General features: G+C 50.2%; 1 pseudogene across 1 annotated transcript; it reads right to left on the reverse strand.

The window, feature by feature from the left end:
* Positions 1-13,929: 13,929 nt before the first annotated feature.
* LOC100339144 (ubiquitin-conjugating enzyme E2 variant 2 pseudogene) lies at positions 13,930-15,098 on the reverse strand (annotated as a pseudogene). Its single transcript, XR_016230898.1, has one exon. The product of XR_016230898.1 is annotated as a ubiquitin-conjugating enzyme E2 variant 2 pseudogene (transcript).
* Between the last annotated feature and the right edge of the window lie 702 nt (positions 15,099-15,800).

Raw genomic sequence — 15,800 nt, forward strand, 5'->3', positions numbered from 1 at the left:
GAGCCTAGAGCTCCATCTAGGCCTCCCATGTGGGTGGCAGGGGCCCAAGCACTTGGGCCATCTTTCTGCTGCCTTCCCAGGAGCCTTTTCAGGGAGCTGGATTGGAAGTGGAGCAGCTCGGATCCAAATGGGATGCGGCAGCACAGGTGGTGGCTTAACTCGCTGGGCCACAGTGCTGGCTTCTTTTCCACACCATTTTCAGAAGTACCCACAGGTAGCTTTGGGCCTAACCCCCTGACCTCACAGGGATTCTGACCCTGGCAGCTTTGGGAGGAGAGGGCCAGCTGTATGCCATAGCTTGGGGCCTCCGAGAGGGAGGGAGCAGGGCCAGGGAGCTCCAGACCCAGCTCCTAGAGGGACACCCTGTGGGAAGCCTTAGCTGGCCCGGGCAGTGTGGGAGCCCAGCCTCCTGCCAGGCAGAGGGGAGTCTGTGGCCAGCAGCCCAAACAGATTGAGGGGCCTGGAAGAGACTGGGCGGAGAGACCAGGGCAAAAGCAAGAGACTGGCAAACCCTGGCTTGATTTGGGCTGAGTGCGCCCAAAGAGGCCCAGTTCCCCAGGGCAAGGGTCCTAACAGTCATCAAAAGCAGGCCAGCCTTGTGGGTTCTGGGACTCACTCCAGGACTGCTGGCTCCCGTAGACCCTGTGCCCTGGGGGCAGGAGGGCGGGGCAGGCCCAGGGGCTTGGGGAGGGGCCCACCACAGGCCACGCCCTTTCCCTGGCTCCCCACCAGCCTCAGGAGCCAGAGTGAGCTAGGTGAGACAGTGGAACAGCCTCCCTGGGTCACCTCTTGTGTTGGGGCCCGGGGGCCGCGACACCCAAGGGAGGGCCTGCCCTGAGTGGCGACATCCACGTGGGCCTCTTCTGGAACCCCATGAAAGTCTTCAGGAAATCTACTTATGTGTCACATCTCTGTGGTTTAATGGACTCCTGGGCTCGTTTTTTTTTTTTAAATCAAGGAACAGGACTTCAGGTCATGAGACAGGAGACACACAGCCCTTGCCAGCGCTGATGGTGCCTCCCGCCCTGAGCCCCAGCCCACAGTAGCTTGGACCCTGTCCACCTCGGTCTCGTGTTTCTCACGTGGCTGCAGGTGATGCCATGTTCATGTAGCATCCCTTGGTTCTGCTGGCCTGGAGACCCTCGCCCTGCCCCTGGGAGGGACTTTTAATTAGCCATGTCCCCGGCCTCACCCATCCCCCAACACCAGCCTCCACGCAGGGACATTGTGAGGGGTGAGCAGAAACTGGGCTCACTTGCCCAGCAACGTCAGCTGGGTTCCCCCAGGGCCAGGTGCACGTCAGGCTGCAGCTCAGACCCTCCGTGACAGCGGTGCCCCTGTCTGCTGGGCACCGGCTGCATCTTCTTGTTCGGTCCCTGTGGCCCCTGGCCTGCTGCCTGCATACTTCCCAGCTGCCCCCAGCAAACCTCCTTGTCATTGGCCTCTGACTTGGGTCAGTTCCTTGGTCCTGGACCAAATGCAGTGTGTGTGTGTGTGGGGGGGGGTAGGTGTGATCTGCCAGTGGGCTCCACAGCAGGGCTTAGCTGCATGTGGGAGGGGTGGACATGTGGGCCAAAATCAGGTTATGGCTTCCAGGGACAGGAGGAGATGGGTTTTGGGAACTCAGACCAGAGAATGTCTATTAGTGGCTTCCAGAAAGGGCTATGTGACCAAGGAGCATGACTGGACTGGACAGGAGTGATGTGTGGGTGAGTGACAGTGTGAGTGTGTGACAATGTGAGTGTGCTTGGAGTGAGTGTGACAGTGTGTGACAGTGTGAGTGTTAGTGTGTGTGAGTGCTGGGTGTGAGTGTGTGATAGTGTGACAGTGTGAGTGTGCATGAGTGCTGGGTGTGTGTGTAACAGTATGAGTGTGTGATAGTGTGAGTTGCTGAAGATGAGTGTGTGACCGTGTGTGTGACAGTGTGACCATGATATTTGGGAGGTCTCCGCATTGTTCACTCTTCCAGTCCATGGGGAAGTATGTGACCAGGGTATACCTGATCCTTCATGACGCAGGGGGAAAATTCACCTGACACCTCCTGCCTCCTTGCCCAGCACCTCCCCTGGCCACCCATGCACACAGGATGGACAGCAAGGGACTTGCCTCTCCTGGTCAGACTTGTGTGGCTGGACTGTGCCTGAGTCTGGGAAGATCCAGTATCCCAAACTTCCATTCACTCAGTCACTCATTCATATACTCATTCACTCACTGACTACTCATTCACTCAATCTTTCAGTTATTCAATCTTTCAGTTACTCATTCGCTCAGTGATGACTCATTCATTAACCCAATCACTCATTCAGTCAGTATTGAGTCACTCATTCACTTATTCATCCAATCATTCTGGCAGTTACTCATTAACTCAGTGATGACTCATTCATTAACCCAATCACTCATTCAGTCAGTATTGAGTCACTCATTCACTTATCCATCCAATCATTCAGGCAGTTACTCATTCACTCGGTGATGACTCATTCATTAACCTAATCACTCATTCACTCATTCACTCGCTCACCATTTCCCTGGGAGGCACTGAGAGTATAGACAAGAAGATGTCGTTCCTAAATCTGATGCACTCACCATTCGGAGCAGACCAGGACAGGTAAGGCCACAGCAGGTGCTGCTCAAGATGTGTCCAAGGTTCTAGGGACAAAAAGCAGGTGCTGTCACCCTGGCTTCACCTGGGAGGCTGTGTCCCCGCTGAGCCCCCAGAGCCAATAGGAACTCTGGTTTGGGTGCGATTTCAGCCCTTTCAGAGGTCGGGCTGAAACCTTGCTCTCAATGCAGTGGTGTTGAGAGGCAGTGGCTTTAAGAGCTCCACACCCAGGCAGAGGTCAACATCACTTGAGGGTGAGCTGGTTCTTATGGGAGTGGGAGCTCATTCTGCCGGCAGTGGATGCCACCCTGCTTCTTGTTCCCTCCCACTCCTTCACATGAGGTGGTGCGGCACCAGGTCCTCCCCAGAAGAAGCAGGTGCCATGCTCTGGGATGTCCCAGCCTGCAGAAATGAGCCGTGGTCCACCTCTAGTTTAAGTCAGCCAGGTTCCTGCATTTATTACAGTGACAGAAAGTGGACCAAGACACTGGAATTCCAAGGAGCCAGGGCAGGGAACATCGGCTCAGGCAGGAGGCAGCAAGTGGAAAAGGATTCCAGATGGGGCAAGAGTGGGTTGAGCCACTCTGGGGCCCACAGAGGTGAGGGTGCCTGGGAGAGCTCGCAGAGGAATAGGGGAAGGGCCTGGGGGCTGCCAGGGACAGCCACTATTACAGGGAGCAGAAAGAAGAGGTTTTAGGGCATGTGCTACAGAGGAGCTGCTAAATATTATACTTGAGGCCCAGAGAAAGGGGAAGGCAGCCAAGACCATGGCCTTGCCCTGCCTGCTCTGAGGTCCCTGGGCCAGCAGGGGCTGTCGGGAACACAGGCAGCAGCAACCCACCAGCACTGTCCCAGCCCTATCGCTGGTTGTGCAGGAGAGCAAATCACCAAGGAAGGGTCCCTCACTCTCCATATAATTAACAGTGCAGGTGGCAGCTCTGGGCCACAGGGTGAGCATCCAGGCTGCTGGAGTGGAGTGGGGATGGGGAACGAGTCACTTCTCTCCTCCCAGACAGCCATGGTCACCACTGCAGGAGCCTTGCTGAAGGCAAAGGTTTGAGTTCCCAGGGTGGGCAGAGACGTCAGAGGCCCTGCCCCCACCCCGCCAGTCAACTCCAGGCACTTGTTTCAGGGCCCCTGCCCATGTGCGCTGCAGGGACGATGGGGAAAAAGGTACAGCTTTGCCCAAGGGCAGGGATGAACTCCAGGTGCATTGAACTTGACCCTGATGCAGTCCCAGAGCTGAGGCCACTGGACTCCTTCTAGAAGCTGACCCTTCACCTATTCTCATTTTATTTTTGAAAAAATATATGAAACTGGGCTTGTCATAGCCAGGCCATCCCCTGGACTCTTCCTCTGCCCCTCCTTTGGGCTAATGCTGCCAGGTGTCCAGGCTGCGTCCAGTCCTGGTCCCCTCCTCCTTCCTGAGTGGTCGCTGACTTTACTCGGGGTTCTCCTGTGCTCCATGGCAGTCACTCATCCCAGCTGTCCTTGCAGTGGTGTTGGCCAGTGAGATGAGGGAGGACATTCTTTCCCAGGTCAAAAGTCAGACTGTGGCAAAGAGGAAGGCTTTTACCTCCTCCTCCTACCCAGAATGAGAACTGGAGGTACAGCAGCCACCTTGCCATCTCGAGGCCACATAAGGGGACAGAGAGCAACTCCCTGAGGTTGCCACAGAGCAAAGGTGAGGAACAACATGCAGAGAGGGTTCAGTTTGGCTTGAGGACATCCCTTGGGCTTAAAGCCATCACAGCTGGGGTGGGTCTGTACATGCAGACTCCCTGCTCCCTTGTCCTGGCCCCAAGTCCTCTGGTTCGACCTTTTAAGAAGTTCTCTGGGGCAGGCTGCGGTGTGATTAGGTTAAGCTGCTATCAGGGAGGCCGACATCTTGTATAGGAATGCAACACTGGCATCCTATGTGAGCACCAGTTCAGGTCCTGGCTGCTCCACTTCTGATCCAGCTCCCTGCCAATGCACCTGGAAGGCAACAGAAGATGGCTCCCAGTGCTTCAGTTCCTGCCACCCATGTGGGAGGCCTGAATGAAGTTCCTGGCTCCTGCCTTTGGCCTGGTCCTGCTCTGACTGTTGCAGACATCTGGGGAGTGGACCAGTAGATGGGAGATCACTCTGCTTCTACCTCTCTCTCTGTTGCACTCTCAAACAAACAAAAATCTTAATAAACATAATTTCTGTGTCTGTTTCTTTCTCCCATCCCCACCTCCTCCCAGTTTTGGCCTCACCATCCATTTCCTGCTTCATGGAGGCTGTGGTAGGTCCTGTGTCTTTGTGCTGTGCCCTCAACCCCAGCCCCTGGCCATCCTCAGAGTAGATTCTGGCTGCCAAAGTGAAGTTGCTTCTTTTTTAAAGAATATTTATCTATGTATTTACTTGAAAGGCAGGGAGAGAGAGAGTGAGAGAGAGAGAGAGATCTCCCATCTGCAAGTTCACTCCCCAGTTGGCCGCAAAGCCAAGACCAGGCCAGGCTAAAATCAGGACTGGGTCTCCCACTTGGGTGGCAAAAATCCAAGGACTTGGGCCATCTTCTGCTGCCTTCTCAGGCACATTAGCATGGAGCTGGATCAGAAGTGGAGCAGTCAGGACCTGAACTGGTACTCATATGGGATGCCAGTGTTGCAGGTAGCGGCTTAACCCACCATACCACAATGTTGGCCCCGGGGTGAAGCTTCTGACACTGATGTCTGCCCACACCACTCCTCTGTCTTCGTCCCCACAGTGGTCTCCATGTCCCATGCAAACCTGTGTCCCTTGAACAGGCTGTTATGCTCTGGCACTGGCCCCTCTCTTTAGCCCCCTCTGTCGCTAGCCCTGCCTGGAAGGCCTATCCCCGTAACACAGGTGAGCCAAGCTTTTCCCATTGCCCAGCTTTCCTTGGCTGTGCTGTGGCTGAGCCCTCTTCCATTAGCAGAGAGCTGGATCAGAAGTGAAACAGCTGGGATCAAACTGGTGGCCATATGGGATGCTGACACTGCAGGTGGCGGCTTTACCTGCTATGCCACAACGCTGGCCCCTAGGACAATTTGTAAAAAGGCGAAATCATATATTCATATAGGCACACATCTCACTGGAATACAAAAGCTCCACCTTTTTTTAAACTAATTAATGAGGAGCCAGCGAGTTGCCTAAGGCAGTTTGAGAACTGGATTTACTGAGATCATATTTTCTACCAGGTAAGATTCAAATGCAACCTGTGCAGGGCTGAGGGGCAGGACACATCTGCACTGTCACAGCCCTGTGGGCTAATGCTGTCTATATAGAGAGCCAGGACAGCTCAGCCCCAGATTAGCAAAGGCAGGTGTCTCTGTAGAATGAGACAAGCTACACCCAGGGAGATGCCAAAGAGAGGCATAGGGGCATCTGGACACTTAAAGCCACTGCTGTGGTGCAGTGGGAAGGTAGCATATGGTGGCCGACGTACTCAGGACCCTGTCATCCACCAGAGAGACCTATAGGGAGCTCCTGGCTTCTGGCATCAGTTGGGACCAAACCTGGCTGTTGCAGCCATTTGCGGAGTGAACCAGTATATGGAAGAGCTCCCTCTCCTCTCTCTGTCTCTCCTTCTCCTGCTGTCACTCTGCCTTTCAAATAAGTGAAATATATTAAGAAAAAAAAAAAAACCAACAGCCCCTCACAATTGTTTTGAACAGTCTCTCTCCCACCCAGGGCAGTAATAATCTCAAAAAAAAAAAAAAATCCTTTACGTCAAAACAATGGCTGTTACTAAGTTTGGCCTGAGCCTGGGCACAGGTGCAACAAGAATTTTCGCGATTTGGTCTTCAGAGAACAGAGTGGCTGAGCCACTGCCAAGGCCCTGGAGTTAGCTTCCCTCCTATCGTCTGCATCAAGAACCTCAGCTCGCATCTCTATATGAGCACAAGAAAACTGTTGCATTGCACGGAAAGTTCAGGAGACGGAATGAGTTTCTGAGTTCTGCAGGGTGGTCCCTGAAAATTGGAGGCCACTGGAAAATATTTGTGCCTAATGGACACAAGTCAAGGTTGTTACATTGCAGCTTCCTCAATAAGAGAAAGGGCAAATGAAAGAACAGCAACAATGTTCCCAAAAAGAACCACCATCAAATTGCATTGTAGTTTAGTCCTGTTGCCGCCTCCTGGGCTACAGTCTACTTGGACAAAGCGAGGAAGGGAGGAAGCGTCTGCTTAGAACTTGGAGATGGCAAATCATGACTACACCTGTTGGCACTGTCTGATGGTGGCCTCAGCCAGGCCAGCTCACTGATCTGTCCCTGACCCATGCCCCTCCCCTCCCTCGCCCCTACCCGACTTCCAGCACAAGCCCCCGTGTGCCCTGGGCTGAGGGCCTGTAGCTTGTACCAGACTCACATCATAGTCAATGAAAACTGTTTGTGGATGATGAGGACCGTGGTTAATTTATCACAGCCACTAATGACACGAAAGTCCCGGAGAAGAGGCTCCTCTACTGGGAAATGACCACTTCTTTTCAGCAGTGTCTCCTTAAGGGTAGAGCTCATTCCAGTGGCGAGGGTGCTGATGAAACTCCAGGGCCTTCACATAAAGCGTGCAGCGTCTGGAATATTCCTATGGATGACATTTCACGGATGCAAGCTGGCCCCAGGGAGCTGAGCATCTCTTTGGATGTGAGGACTTTGCCCAAGCAGCTGTGGTTGGCGGAGGAGCGCCGAGGCCGCCTCATCTAGCACCTCGTGCACTCGCTTTGCATGGAGGAAGAACAAATCTTGTGAATTTCCAAGCACCCCTCTGGGAAGTTTCAAAGAATGTTTTTTAAGATAAAAAGTTTTTTATTTTTATTTTTATTGATTGTGGTTTCTATATTTAGGAGCTGATCTAAAGACAAAAAAAAAAAAAAAATCAAGAGAACTGTCAGAGGAGATTTGGACCTGTGAGTGTCACAGGTGCCCAAGAAACAGCTCTTGCACCTTTTTCGTTAAAATAGCAAATTTTAGAGTTAACAATTTTAGTAAAATAGCAATTTTAGAGTTAGAAAGTGGTGTGATTTTGAGACTTCATCTCTTTGACAAGTGGGCATTTGTGTGTTTTAATTTTTTAAAAGACAGGTTTCTTCTATTTACTTGGAAGTCAGAGTGACAGAGAGAAAGAGAGAGAGGGAATCTTCCATCCACTGATTCACTGCCCAAAGGCCACAATGGTCAGGGTTGGGCCAGGTCAAAGCCAGGAACCAGTAGCTTCCTCTGGATCTCCCAAGTGGGTGCAGGGACCCGAGGACTTGGGTCAACCTCTGCTGCTTTCCCAGGTGCATTAGCAGGGAGCTGGATGGGAAGTGGAGTAGCTGGGACTCCAACTGGCACCCATATGGGATGCTGACATTGCAGGAGGTGGTTTCACCTGCTATACCACAACACCAGCTCTTATCATTCTCATTTAACAACAACAATCTAAATAGGTGCCATAAGAGCAAGATATGTTATAGTCATCTGTCACTTTGCAACTTTTCCTCTTGCCTCTTCAGCTCTGTGTTCCTGTTCTAGTCCCAGCAACTTCACATCAACCAGGCCCTCAGGAACCACCTCTAGGAACACCCCAATGTCACCCTCATTCTTTGACGTCATGGACAAATTGTCTTCTGCCAAATTTGATCATGTGCTCCTTGGTGACATCACCCCAAGCCCAAGCAAGGTCCTGATGCTGTCAAAGATGCTGTCAATCTCCCAGATTGCCTGCATGGTCCTCTTAATATTTTCCTCAGTTGCATCAATGGCCCATGCAAAGGTCCTCCTTAGCTCATACAGGCTGCCATCACCCCTTGATCCATCCAATGGGTCAAGGAGTTGGTGTTTGGAGGCATAAACTTTGATATTGGGATGAAGAGCACCCGTAAAAGGGAGAAGTGTAGACACATTATCCACAATAAACCCAATCCTGGAAACTGTTACTCTCCAAACAATTCCTCTCCATGGCACTGGCATAGCAGTCTGGGAGGGTATCATGGAGGAGGAGCTGGGTTATCATTACTGCTTACTGCTCCCACAGTGCATGGGCAGTGTGTGCTTGTTGATGAACTTGAAGGCCCTGGAGTTCTCGCTGTGCCTGATTACAAAGGATTTCCATTTGTAGCCTGTCACGCAGTCCTGAGCAGTGCTGTTATCTCGTTCATTCAGCATAGAAGCCTGACGCTTTGATCTGCCCTCCTTATAGATGAAGGTCCTTTCAGGCATTCGTTTCTCGCTTCCAGAATAAGGAGGTTTGTTCTGGCAGGTTATCTCCCTCCACCGTCAGCCAAAATGCTGCAGCTGCTTTCACAAGCACGAGCAGACACCTCACTCACTTTCTCGCTATGTCACAAATGACGATCTGGGAAAATGCTTGGAACTAGCAGTGGATTCAGCCTTATAGTCGGCGCCAGCCTTTTCTTTCTTTCTTTCTTTCTTTCTTTCTTTCTTTCTTTCTTTCTTTCTTTCTTTCTTTCTTTCTTTCTTTCTTTCTTTCTTTCTTTCTTTCTTCTTTCTTTCTTTCTTTCTTTCTTTCTTTCTTTCTTTCTTTCTTTCTTTCTTTCTTTCTTTCTTTCAAGATTTATTTATTTAAAAGGCAGAGTTACACAGAGAGAGAAGGAGAGGCAGAGAGACAGAGAGGGAGAGGTCGTCCATCCTCTGGTTTACTCCCCAATTGGCTGCAATGGCTAGAGCTGTGCCAATCCAAAGCCAGGAACCAGGAGTTTCTTCTGGGTCTCCCACTCAGGTGCAGGGGCCCAAGGACTTGGGCCATCTTCCACTGCTTTCCCAGGCCGTAGCAGAGAGCTGAATAAGAAGTGGAGCAGCCAGGACTCAAACTGGCACCCATATGGGATGCCGGCACTGCAGAAGGTGGCTTTACCCACTACACCACAGTGCCAGTCCCTAGCCTTTACTTTCCACATCACAAATAGAATTCTCTGATCTGGCTGTGACTGAGCGTGCAGAGGATGCACTTGGCATCTGGTCTTCAAGCCAGGTCACTGGGGGTTTCTCCATATCTGAAACCGGTCCTTTTCTTGTTGGTTAGGCTCATTGCATTGAAGAATACAGATCCTTGACTAGCAGCCTTGTCTTTGTATCTCCAAGAATGCAGCTATGGTGGGATGGGATAGGCATGCATGGTGATGGAGAGCCATCACAAATTTTCCACCATGGCAGACCTGAGTTCACTCTGAATTTCCTTTCCAGGTCAATCACTCAACGTGGTCTCACACTGGCAGCCCCAGGGGGTTTGGTTTGCTTAGAGGCTGTGATGATTACGGAGGATAAGTTGTCTCATGATAGGCTGTGTGCCAGGCTGGGTATCTGGAGAGCCAGCAGCCTGGCTGAGTCCCAGTTGAGAGACCTCAGAATCTCAGAAGCTGATGGTGTAACTTCCGATTTGAGGGGGTAGTTCTGCTAGCCAGGGAGCTGAGGAGCCACTGGTGTGAGTCCTGGAGTCCAGAGGCTGGAGAATCTGGAGGTTTGGTGTCCAGTGAGCAGGGAGATTCTGAAGATGAGAGGGCACGAATTTGCCCTTCATCTGCCTTTTTGTCCCATCCATGAAGAGCATCTCCAAGGCCTTGTGATAGTCAGCTATTTCCTAAACAAGAAAGATAAAGAATAGCAGTAATCATAGAGGGGAAAAGTGAAGCAAAGTGAGCTATTTTCAAAGTGGAGGGGGGCTGGCACTGTAGCATAGTGGGTAAAGCTGCCACCTGCAGCGCTGGCATCCCATATGGACACCGGTTCTAGTCCCGGCTACTCCACTTTCAATCCAGCTCTCTGCTATGGCCTGGGAAAGCAGTAGAAGATGGCCCAAGTCCTTGGGCCCCTGCGCCCATGTGGGAGACCTGGAAGAAGCTCCTGGCTCCTGGCTTCGGATCTGCTCAGCTCAGGCCATTGTGGCCAACTGGGGAGTGAACCAGTGGATGGAAGATCTCTCTCTCTATGCCTCTCCTTCTTGCTCTGTGTACCTCTTTCAAACAAATAAATAAATCTTAAAAAAATGAAGTGGAGGATCTCAGGCTGGCATAAGTAGAAGCCTTTAAAAATAAATTTTACATTAAAAAGATTTATATATATATATATATATATATATATATATATATCTTCCATCCTCTAGTTCACTGCCCCCAAATGGCTGCGACAGCCAGGGCAGGACCAGGCCAAAGTCAGGAGCCTGGGATTCCATCCAGGTCCACCATGTGGGTGGTAGGGGCCCAAGCACTTGAGCCATCTTCTGCTGACTTCCCAAGCACATTAGTAGGGATCTGGATTGGAAGTGGAGCAGCTGGGACTTGAACATGTGCTGTGCTGGTTCATATGGGATGCTGGCTTTCCAGGTAATGGCTTATCCCACTGTGCCATAACTATGGCCCCAAGTTTTAGAAACTTTTATGTCAGTTTGGCACTGCATTTTGTTTGTTTAATCTATTAATTAAAAAAAAATATAGGCCGGCGCCGCACCTCAATAGGCTAATCCTCCGCCTGCAGCGCCGGCACCCCGGGGTTCTAGTCCCGATCAGGGCACCAGATTCTGTCCAGGTTGCCCCTCTTCCAGGCCAGCTCTCTGCTGTGGTCCGGGAGTGCAGTGGAGGATGGCCCAGGTCCTTGGGCCCTGCACCCCATGGGAGACCAGGAGAAGCACCTGGCTCCTAGCTTTGGATCAGCGCGGTGAGCCGGCTGCAGTGCACCGGCTGCGGCGGACATTGGGGCGTGAACCAACGGCAAAAGGAGGACCTTTCTCTCTGCCTCTCTCTCTCACTGTCCACTCTGCCTGTCAAAAAAAAAAAAAAAAAAAAAAAAAAAGGACTTTCTCTGTGGATGCCTTAAACAATTTTGTTTAATTTTTGAACATACCAGTTTACCAAACTGGTGAAAGTGAAAAACAAACAAACCAAAAGTGGTCCAATGCCACAGATAATTTGTGAAAATCTGAGATAACATCAAAATCAAGAAATGAAAGAATCAAGAAATTCTCCTAAAATGGTGAAAATGTTTGCAACATAACTCTGTCAATGGCCAAGAAGATGTAAGACTCAATTCTCAGAATTCAAGGCAAAAGAGCAAGAGATGGGACCTGGTACTGTGCATGAGGATTCCCGTCGCTCCAGCAGCACGTGAGTGCCTCTCTGTCTTCAGGGAAACTCTCACGGCAGCTGCGATGCCAGCGAATGGCCAGGGAGTAGCAGGTCCCGGGTGATGTCAGCAAGACGCCCAATCGACCAGCAGGAGCCCCCAGGAAGCACTACTGCGTAGGGGAGGAATCCTGGGGCCCTTCTGGAAAGCTCTGGCAGCGCCCACCATCTGTGAATGTTCCTGCCTCCTCCAGCGGACACTGGGCTCCAAGTGCGGGGCATCTGCCAGAACGCACTCGCCCTACAGCGTTCATAGCAGCGCAGCTGTGAGCACCAGCAAGTGCCAGCCGCCAGTAGGTGTCGTGGTCAGTGGGGTGCATTTGCACTCTACAAGAGGGACCCGTGCTGCGGGCCTCCCAACCACCCCTCCAGGCTCCCCGGGTGCACCCGGCAGGTGGAGCACACCTTGGTCACCCTGGGGCTCCCGTGGGGCAGAGCCTTCCTCCCCCAGCCTCAGTGTTCTGGTTGGGGGAGCCCAGGCCCATACACCCAGGTGTAGAGTGAGACAGGGTCCGGTGTCCATTTTGGGGGAGTGGACCACAGGATGGAAGGTATCTCTCTCTTCCTGCCGTTGGGACTGCAGGACTCGGCGGGTGCTGCAGCACCCCGGGGCCTTGGGGAAGCAGAGATTCTGCATTTGGCTTAGTTTTGGAGCTGCACCTGCGTGCTACACTGCAGGAGGGCTGAGTTCTTGCTCCTCCCTCGGTGTTTCTGGCTGGCTTTCCCTGTTGCAGATCGCACAGGGAGACCGGTTCGTTGGAGTGGTGGTGAGATGCTTGGGTTGCTTGCATCCTGGCTCCTGTTGCATTCCCTGGGCATGAAGCCCACCCAGGTTTTGCAGTCTCCTCCCCCCGGGTCTCATAGACCCCCAGCGGTCGTTTCACCGTGAGCAGCTTCTGTACCTGCCCCCTGCACCCTGCACCCCTGGAACCCGACCTCCCCGGCTGTGAGAGCCCCCTCACTTCCTGGCACCAGGAGGAGTCTGTATGGCTTCTACACTTTTAGCCATTTCCCCCAGTGAGGAGAAATGCTGGCAAGAGCACAGCATGAGTGTAGGCGAGATCCCGGTTACTGGGCTGCTCTGCTTCTCCCTTTTCAGGGCAAAGAGCCAGGAAACATAGTTTTTTAAAGAGAAAAATGCCACCTGAGGTCATAGTGCCATTCCCAATTCACTTTTTTAAAAAAAATTTATTTGAAAGTCAGAGTTACACACACAGAGAGAAGGAGAGGTAGAGGTAGAGGTAGAGGTAGAGGTAGAGGTAGAGGTAGAGGTACAGATAGAGGTAGAGAGAGAGAGAGAGAGAGAGAGAGAGAGAGAGGTCTTCCATCCCCTGGTTTACTTCCCAATTGGCTGCAATGCCCTGAGCTTCATTGATCTGAAGCCAGGAGCCAAGAGCTTCCTCTCAGTCTACCAAGAAGATTCAGGGGCCTAAGGACTTGGGTCATCTTCTACTGCTTTCCCAGGCCATAGCAGAGAGCTGGATTGGAAGTGGAGCAGCTGGGACTAGAACCGATGTCCATATGGGATGGCGGCACTGCAGGCAAGCGGCTTTACTTGCTATGTCACAGCGCGGGCTCCTCCAACCCCTAATTCACTTTTGAGATGGTAGGATTTTTACTTGCATGCCTGTCATTTGTGTGCTGAAAATTGTGATTCCTAGTGATGGAGATGTAATCATCTAATGAAAATATCGATGCTAATCCTGTGATGACTGAATGAAGTTTACAATTTCTTTCCTTTTTTTTTATTATCCATAGGCTATCTCCTACATGGGACAAAGAGTCAAAATGCAGTGTTTTAAAACCATGTTTTCTTTCTGTGGTTACACCATATACTCTATGTGCTATTAGGCTCATTTTGTTTCCAATTATTTCCAAATTTTAAGGAACTGTGTGTGTCTGTGTATGTGTGTGCGTGTGACTGAATTTATTTATTTGAGAGGTAGAGTGACAGAGAGAGGGAGAGACAGAGAGAAAGGTCTTCCATCTGCTAGTTCACTCCCTGAATGGCTGCAATGGCTAGAACAGGGCCGATCCGAAACCAGGAGCCAGGAGCTTCTTCTGGGTCTCCCAAGCAGGAGCAGGGGCCCAAGGACTTGGGCCATCTTCCACTGCTTTCCCAGGCCATAGCAGAGAGTTGGATTGGAAGAGGCGCTGCTGAGACATGGACGGGACGCCGAGCTATAGGCAGAGGCTTAGTGTATTAGGGCACAGCACCAGCCTTTCTTTTTTTTTTTTTTCCCCCGAGGACACTTTCCACATTTTATTTACATTTTATGACTAACTTTAATCTCAAAATCACATATCCATACACCTATTTTCTTTTTTTGTTGACTTCACTTGAACTTAAATGCATGGTTTGTTAAACAAAGAATGTAAACAAATATTTACCATGTCTGTTACATGTAACACACAGGAACAGCTTTTAACAGAAATTCATCGACCCCCCAACATTTTTTTATTATAAATACAGGTATCAAAACAATCCTGAACATATTTTTATACTACTAGTAGTCAGCACCCACACCGCTTTAAAATTTAACACAATTTGTGACAATTTAATTTAAACAATTTCAACTGCAGCTCTTTCACTAAGCAAGATGGATAAAGCATGCCATTTCTGTTTGTCCTTCTTGGGATTTTTACTTTTCAGAAACACACGTTTCCACTGCCATCTCACACGTCTCGCCACGCTTGCGTCTTGTAAACCCGAATCCTACTTGGAGCTCTCCAGGTTTATGTTTAAATGACAGTGCCTCAACAAGAGAAAGAAAAATTGTGCTGCATTTTTCCTCCCGTTACCTGAAAACATAATGGGTGTACATATATTAAATATATTACAAATGTCCGGGTCACATATACCAGCTGGAATTCTTTACTGAATGTGTGGGTATTCTGCATTGTGATATTTAATCAAGACATTAATATGAGTAGAAGGTTGTTGATTTAAGACAAGTTTGAGATCCATTAAAATTAATTGTTGTATGTTTGTCCTTCTGGTGGCTGTGGAAGCTTCATATTTTCTTTGGACATCATTAGACGTCTTAGCTCTTGAAGTACAACTTTAATGCTACATGAATTTTGCCATTTTGCTAATACTGGTATGCTCCGTGCATCCACCATTCCACTGGAATTATTTATCCCATTCATATTAATTTTTGTTACAAATCTAACTGATGGAGGAGCTTCTGGGTATTTAGGTCCACATTCTACTTTCAGGCTATATATTCTGTTCTCATAATTTGTCCTTGGTGGCCCAATAATCATGCCTGTCCACCTTGTAAGTGTCATATCTTCATCATCTTCAAGGCCCCAGCTAACCGTACCATCGCCTACTCCTTTTTGTCCTTCTTCAAGTTCTTCCAACAAGCGAAAATTTAACTCCTGTGGAGACCGCCATCTTCTCCTGCAGCCCCACCAGCCTTTCTTTTATCTCTTCACTTCCCTTTCTCTCTGTTTCTTTTTTTCTTTCAATAGATAACTATGGCCCATATGGGATGCCAGCACTGCAGGCGGCAGCCTTACCCCCCACGCCACAGCACCGGCCCCAAGGCACCATGTTAAAAGCATGTTTATGGTGTGGCATAGTAGGTTAAGCCTCTGCTGGCAGTGCTGGCATCCCATATCCAGTTTGGGTCCCCGCTGCTCCACTTCCTATTCAGCTCCCTGCTAATGGGCTGGGAAAACAGTGGAGGATGGTCCAAGTGCTTGGGCCCCTGCACCTGCATCGGGGGACCTGGAGGAAGCTCCTGGCTCCTGGCTTCAGATCAGCCCAGCTCTGGCCTTTGGAGCCATTTGGGGAGTGAACCAGCAGATGGAAGACCTCTCTCTCTCCGCCTTTCCCTCTCTCTGTAACTCTGCCTCTCAAATAAATAAATAAATCTTTAAAAGGCATGTTTCTGCTTGTTTGTTTCTTTTACTTATTTATTTTTTTCTCCATATCAATAATTACAGATACTGCTCATTCCTGATTATAGCTGCTGAGTCTTCCATTGTGTAGTTGAAAGAGTTTATTTAATCAGTCAGTGCCCTGTACCAGTTTTAACCTTCATAGTGACTTTTTTCTTTTTCTTTTTTTTTTTTTTTTTTTGGA

Source organism: Oryctolagus cuniculus, chromosome 3 (assembly GCF_051225735.1).
Source record: "Oryctolagus cuniculus isolate XC-2025 breed Fujian yellow rabbit chromosome 3, ASM5122573v1, whole genome shotgun sequence".
Classification (NCBI taxonomy): Eukaryota; Metazoa; Chordata; class Mammalia; order Lagomorpha; family Leporidae; genus Oryctolagus; species Oryctolagus cuniculus.